Source organism: Mycteria americana, chromosome 12 (genome assembly GCF_035582795.1).
Source record: "Mycteria americana isolate JAX WOST 10 ecotype Jacksonville Zoo and Gardens chromosome 12, USCA_MyAme_1.0, whole genome shotgun sequence".
Classification (NCBI taxonomy): Eukaryota; Metazoa; Chordata; class Aves; order Ciconiiformes; family Ciconiidae; genus Mycteria; species Mycteria americana.
The window spans coordinates 4,525,001-4,531,657 of record NC_134376.1 but is presented as its reverse complement, the minus strand read 5'-3'; positions in this window follow the sequence as shown (position 1 = coordinate 4,531,657).

Sequence of the window (6,657 nt, the reverse complement as noted above, 5' to 3'; positions counted from 1 at the left end):
CTTTTGGGGTTCAGGACAGAGCAGGGTCAGGTCACAGCTGCACAGCAACATCCACCTCCATCCACAGAGGGGTCTGGGACCCCCCCCCCCCACACACACTCCCACCAACAGCCCGTTCCACACATTTCCTCCCCCATCTCCCCAGCAAGGGAGGTGCTGGAGGTCCCCTGCCCTAAGCAGAGCTCAGTAGGCTCCTCACACACTGCAGCTGAGCCACCAAACTAAATGCAAGCACAAACTACCACTTAACACCAAGCTACAAAAATTACAGCTGCTGCTGCTGTAACCCCTGAGGAAGCTGGACATGCCACTTCTCATGGTTACAGTAATACCACCTTCCTCCGGTTCTGATCCCAGGGCTTTTAGGTTTATTAGACACACAGCCCAAGCCTGGCACAGCCTCTTGCCACCAAAAGCAGCAGCTTAAGGTCTGATTTGAGGACAAGTAGCCACATCCAAGCCCACTCCCTTACCCCACCACACAGCCCAGCTTGGCTTCCTACGCTGAGGCCCCCCAATAGGAAAGACACAAGGTCACATCCAGTAGCACAAAGCGACAAAGTTCAACTAAGCAAAAAGTTCTCCTGGAAACCAAGCTACTAGTAAGGATTGCCAGGTGAAAAACATTAAATAGGGACAAAAAAAAATTTCTAAGCCTCTCCTAGTAAGAGCCACAGACATATACACAAATAAGACCAAGAGCAAGCCTTCAGACAGTTTTTGCCAGAAAAAGCAAGGCTTCCACCCAGCAGAAGCAGAGGTGTTTTCAGAGCAGCCAGACACCACCAAGGGCCTCCTAAAGCCAGGTTGTGCATAAACACACTCAGGTGCTGATCACACCCAGGTCCTGCATCTTCACCTTCCCTCCGGGCTCACAGCCAACATCTGTGGCTCAGATCAGCCCCCAAGAGTTCCCCTTACTCCATCTTTCTAAGTTGAAGGGTTTGGGTGGGTTTTTTTTATTTTTCTCCTCTCTCTCCTTATTTCCTGCCCCAGCAACCAAGGCTGGACACCAGCAGCATCGTCTCTTTACCCCAGCACAGCAGCCAGCCACCAAGCTGCAGACCTCCCCCAGCTCACAGAGGAGCCAGGGCAAGCCACCTCTCAGCTCAAGCCAGTTAGAGCCCACAGCCTTAAGCCCTACACTCAAACCTCAAGAACCGCTTCAGCCTCCCTTCCCCTGTTTCCCCTCCAACAGGGGACCACAGTAACACCCCAAAAGGCCTCTTCTTTTTGGGGAGCTTCCTCCACCCCCATCTCAGCAGAGGTGCACCACAACCCACATGCTAACACCAGCCAAGCAGGAGACCCAGCACAGCCCCATACTCATCATAGGGTGGAAGGGAACACCCAAACACCCAGCACTCTAAAGAAAGCCACTCACCTCAACTCTCTCTCATGCCCCATCACCCTCAGACTGCCTCTTTTATTGCCCCCACAGAGCCACGTACCCCCCGGTTCCCCCCCATGATTGGCTTTTCCCAGGACAGCCTCCCGTTATCTCCAGCTGCTCCCTTGCCATCGCCACCTGGATGCACCTGGACGAGGATGGGTGGTGATGCCTTCCCTCCTCAGCTGCCCTCCTGCCTGGCCCACCCCACCTACCCCTCCACGCCTCCTCCATAGATTTACGCTTTGCCCACTTTGGCTTTGTTTGTGGCCAAACCTTTCATGGGAGATGCCAGCCTGCACCTGTACAATGTCCCATAACGCGGGGGACACTCTGGTTGCTGCCTCCCCATGGCTGCACAGGTGAGGGGAAGGGCAGGGGACGGGCAGGCTGGGGATGCCCCTTTTTTGTCCGGGTAGCTGGAAGGTCCTTGTGGGTGGTGATGCAGGCCAAGGGAGCAGCTGCCTTTGGATAGCGGGGACCAGGACCATGGAGCCAGGCGGCAGCTGAGGGGGATCGGCCAAGCGGAGGCTGCAAGGGGGATGAGACAGGATTAAGAAACCTGGAGCAGCAGCAGATGCTGAGCTGCTGGCTGGCGCAGGTGGGAGCCCAGCGGGGCTGTGGCAGGAGGTAGCATGGAGAGAAACCCAGCAGGAACCTATTATTTCCATGAGTCCTTTAGATTTTGGCCAGGAGCTGCTGGGCAGCTCTTATCGCGCTACAGTATGTGCCTATCACAGCCTCCATCAGCTTTAGTCAAGAGATCATTTGCATTTACCGTGCCCTAACACGAGTTAAATGCCGATGCTCTGGCTGCTTGCACAGCTTGTCCTCCTGCCCATGCCACCGCTCCAGCCAACAGCATCCCTGCCCTCAAAATAACCACTCGCAGCAGGGCTTGGCTACAGTTTTGGGGACTCTGCAGTGCTGAAGGCATCCTGGTTTTGTCAAGCCCTCCAAGCCATCGCCCTTTTTAGCAAAGCCCCGTAAAACTCACTCCGTACACCCCGTGTGTGCAGAGGTGCCAGCCTGGTCCAGCCGAGGGGGAGAGGAGGAGCAGTGTTTGCCAAATAGGTAGGGAAAACACCTATTAAAATATTTAATTAAAACCTGATTTTAAATTACTTGACATCTTCTTCTGATGAAGAAGGGAGATGGGGAGCACGGTAATTCAGAGCGGGCACCTGGGCTCGCGGCAGGAAGGTGGGAGCAGCACCCACCGCCGGGGTCTGCACCCTCCGCACCCCGGGAGCACAGCCTGGGCCTTCGTACCCTGCCGGCCGTGTACATGGGAGCCATTACAAAATAAATTTTATGAGTTACAGGGAACAACTAGTTCCCTGTGTGGCTATTTCCAGCATGGAAATACCTATGGAAATACAGTATGCAATACCCAGGCTGCTTTAAGTCATGGATTCAAATCCCAGGGGCATACCAATTCTCCCTTTCAAGGCAAATGAAAGAAGCTGGACAAAGCTTTGTGCAGAAGGTGATGTGGGGGGTGTTGAGAGAAGACCTTCAGATAAATCTGTTTTTTGTGGGCATTAAAAAGCCAGTTGTGCTAATCCTCAATGCTGTATTTTTAAGCTTCAAGTGCCACCGGTTGCATTATCTTGTTTCTTGGCTGCTCGAGACGGGAAAATTACATTTCAATTGCTTTTTAATTCAACTTAATCTGGTGCAAAAGTTAGTGTGCACCCTCTAATTTTGTTTTCTGAGCGGTTTGTTTCAGCTAATTCCTAATCAGCCGATGCTAAATCAAAACAGGCCTGGCTCAAGCTGAAATAGATGAGTCTTCGCAACCTTTCCAAGCAATTTAATTAAATTGGCTTAAAATCACACCCCAAGATAAGTGGGGGCAGCCTCCTGCATAGGCCAGCCCCCAGCATTTGCTCCTCTGGCTGGAGAGCTCTCTCGCCCAAGGTGCTGCAGGATACGAACGTGCAACAAGGCTGCGAGAAGTTTATCGTTATCCTGGGCTGCTCTTTCCCTCTCTGCCCTTTCCATTCCCTCTCCACCTGCCAAGCGCAATCAGACCCATCCTGTTCAGCCCTCTGTCACTGCCAGCACAGGGAGGGAGAGGATGCGGAGAGAAAAACATGTGCAAATTGATGAGCAGCCCCCCTCCCCGGCCTTCGCTTCAGTCACCGATGGCATAAGAGGTGACACCGCCAAGCACTCGGCCCCACGAGCAGGCAGAGGGTGAGCGGGGCTGATTTCAACCCGTGCTGAGGACACGGGCAGATCAATGTTTGCCCAATGGGAAAGGGAACAACCGCTGGAGGAACAAAAAGTTTCGGTTTTCAGCATAATAAGAAGGTATCACAGCTAATGGAGAGGAAAGGAGATAAACCCCTAAATCTACATGACAGTGTCCCCTGAGCTCAGCCTTGTGTGCTCAAGCTGAAAATCCACATCGTGACAGGTATGGAAAGCTGCGGTTCCAGTTTAGAGGTTTTCTTTGTGGCTACTCTCTCCCGCCCTGCCGCCCTTCGCCCTGCGCTCCCACCGGCGCACTGCAGGTTGGTTGGACTGTGACTGGTGGCCAGTTTTAAGCCCTGAGATAAAAGCACTGATTTTTCCTCCCCTGTTTTTTCATGTTTCTTTGATAGGTTTACCCTCACTGCATGCGGAGAAAGGTACTGGTCAGGAAAGATGTCAGCGTGTGGCATCTCTGCGGCGGGGTTAGAGGAGGCAGGAACGGCCCGGGCTCCATCGCGGGAGGTTGCACGGCCACAGCAGCTGGTCTGAGCAATCCTTCTGTGAAAGGAGAAGCTCACCTGGCAGAGAGCGAGCAAAGGTAGGGATTCCTGCCAACCCCCTGAACGCCTGCTCCCAGACAGCATATTTTCTCCGTCAGCTCTAATGTAGTCCATTAAGTTAACATCAACAAATTAATTTTACTTATTAGTTACAGTTACACCAAGGAAATATCTACGTGGGTTCCTGAACCAGCTGCCGAGGTAACTGCTGGTGGATGCGGGGCAATTCCCAAGTATGGCAGGGATGGAGCCTGGAAATTCCTCCTTTTTCGGTTGGGATGCATCCTCCCGGCGCACGATCCCGGAGGGAGGCAGCGCAAACCCTGCAGCCCGCACCGGTTCCTCCTGGGGAGGCAGAGGCCAGGCAGCCAGTGACCTCCCCACCGCCAGCCACGAGATTCATTTCAGTGCTATTGTTCGTGCAGCAGCCGCGGGTTTGAGTCGAGATCAGAGCTGCATTGTGCCAGGCACTAAACAAGCACATAATAAGTGACAGCCCCCCTCCGTTACGGTCTATCTAATCAGGACATGCAGAAGGTGGGAGAAGGGATTTATTGTTATCCCTGTCTTACTGCTGAGGCCAGAGGCAAAGCCAAGCACCGCAGCTGGATTTTCCAAGGCTCAAGGTGCAGCTTGTTGTTTCCCCTAATTTAGTGTAGCGGCTTCAAAAAAGTGCTCCTGCTTTTTTTCCCCCCTCCCCTGCTTTTCTCCCCCAGCTCCTCTGCAGCCAGGGAGCTGTGGGGATGCGTCAGTTCAGACAGCTCATTCGAAGGGAAAGCAACCCACGAAAATAAAGAAATAAGTATGGTTTTCCATCAATTCGGTTGAAAGAGCTCCTGCTGTGGCCATGGGATCACTAGAGCTGGCAGACAAGGAGGAGAGGTGTCCCCGAGGGCGTGTGGCAGCACAACATCGCATCTTGCATTGCCAGCAGCTACGGCAGGTCAGGGCAAACTGGTCCCCAGTCCAGGCCAACTGGTCCCCGGTCCAGTGCCTTGTCCCTGCGGGCGGTACAGGAACGTACCAGGGCTCTGCAATGGGGTGGCACCAGGAGGAGGGAAACCTGTCTTAAAGGCAGTTTAATTTTCTCCCAAATACCTGGGAATTTGGCCCGTTAAAGTGGGTTTGATAAATAACAACTCTGCCACGGTCGCCCGCTGCACTGTGGGACATCCCCATTCCCGCGATCCTAGTTCAAGTTTGCTAGGAGTTTTTATTTGGTTGAGCAAATAGACGATTCATGCCTAACACTGGTATGAGGTTACATGGACCAGAAACCTTGTCCCTCCGTGTGGTGCTTTTCAAGGCAAAGTGTTCTTCAGTGCTTTTTTCCAGCCAAGAAACAGGATCACTCACTCAGAAATGTAGGTGCTGAAAAAAAAAAAAGAAAAACAAGTCATATTGATATTATACAGAAGAGCTCTCTATTTATTGATAAAGAGGCCTGGCAGAGCTGGTAATTCCCTGGGAATTAAGGAGAAGGGAATTGCTGTGCGGGAAGAGAGCTTGTAAAGTGGATAACACCGTGAAGTGTAACACCAACCGATTATCCCGTCAGCTGGGCTGGAGTCGGTGGGAGCTCCCGCCGAGCTCGGTGGGCCCCGGGAAGGAGAAGAGCTAACGGCGGGAGCTGCGGGAGCCCTCTCCCCCTCGCCAAACGCAGCTGCTAACGTCCATTCGCAGACGGTGTAAGCGGATGCCCCAGAAAACCAGCACAGCCCTGGAGGGCCTGTAACTCCACACCAGGCTGAACATTAAGGAACTAATTTTAACTTCTAAGCAGCATCCTTTCTGCCAGCCGTGGAGGGATTAGAGTAACAGTTTTTGAAATTATTTAAAAATAACATCAGACTTAATCATAGCTATTTATTAAATCCATTATCCTCTGTCAGTTATGGGACACTGATTTATTCAGCTGCGGAAACTATAATCACCTATGGCCAAAAATCTTAACTTTTTTTTTTTTCCCTAACGGGGCCCAATAATAATTACTCCTTTAGCTTCTGAATCTGTAACTCAAGGAACTGAAACAGACAAATCTACAGTGAATTTGGGAATGAGACACAATGGAGTGATGGAGAAACCTTGGAATTACTGAAAAAACACATTAATCTTGTATAAATCATGCATGACCTTGCTCCATGGCACCTAGCAGGAGAAAGGCTAAGGTGCTCTCTAAAGGAGTGGAGTAGCTTGTAAATCACGTAGGGAAGAGAAACCCCATGAAAACACCAGAAAACCCATATAAATCATGGGGTCTTGAGCCTCTGGATGCCACTTTGCTGTCAGGGAGTCCATGTGCAGCTTAATTAGACAAGGAGATGAGCTTTCCCGTTCTCCTGTGCCCACAGTGCTGCTCGTGTGGTTTCCTCGGCGGGGAGGGCTGCCAGATGTCTGCTCACTTTGCCCTGGCACCTCCGATTATCACAGCTGAGGACAGCATTTCAACAGAAATTAGTGTCTTTGTTTAAAATGTGTATTTAGGGGCCTTTGTTTGAAAGCCAT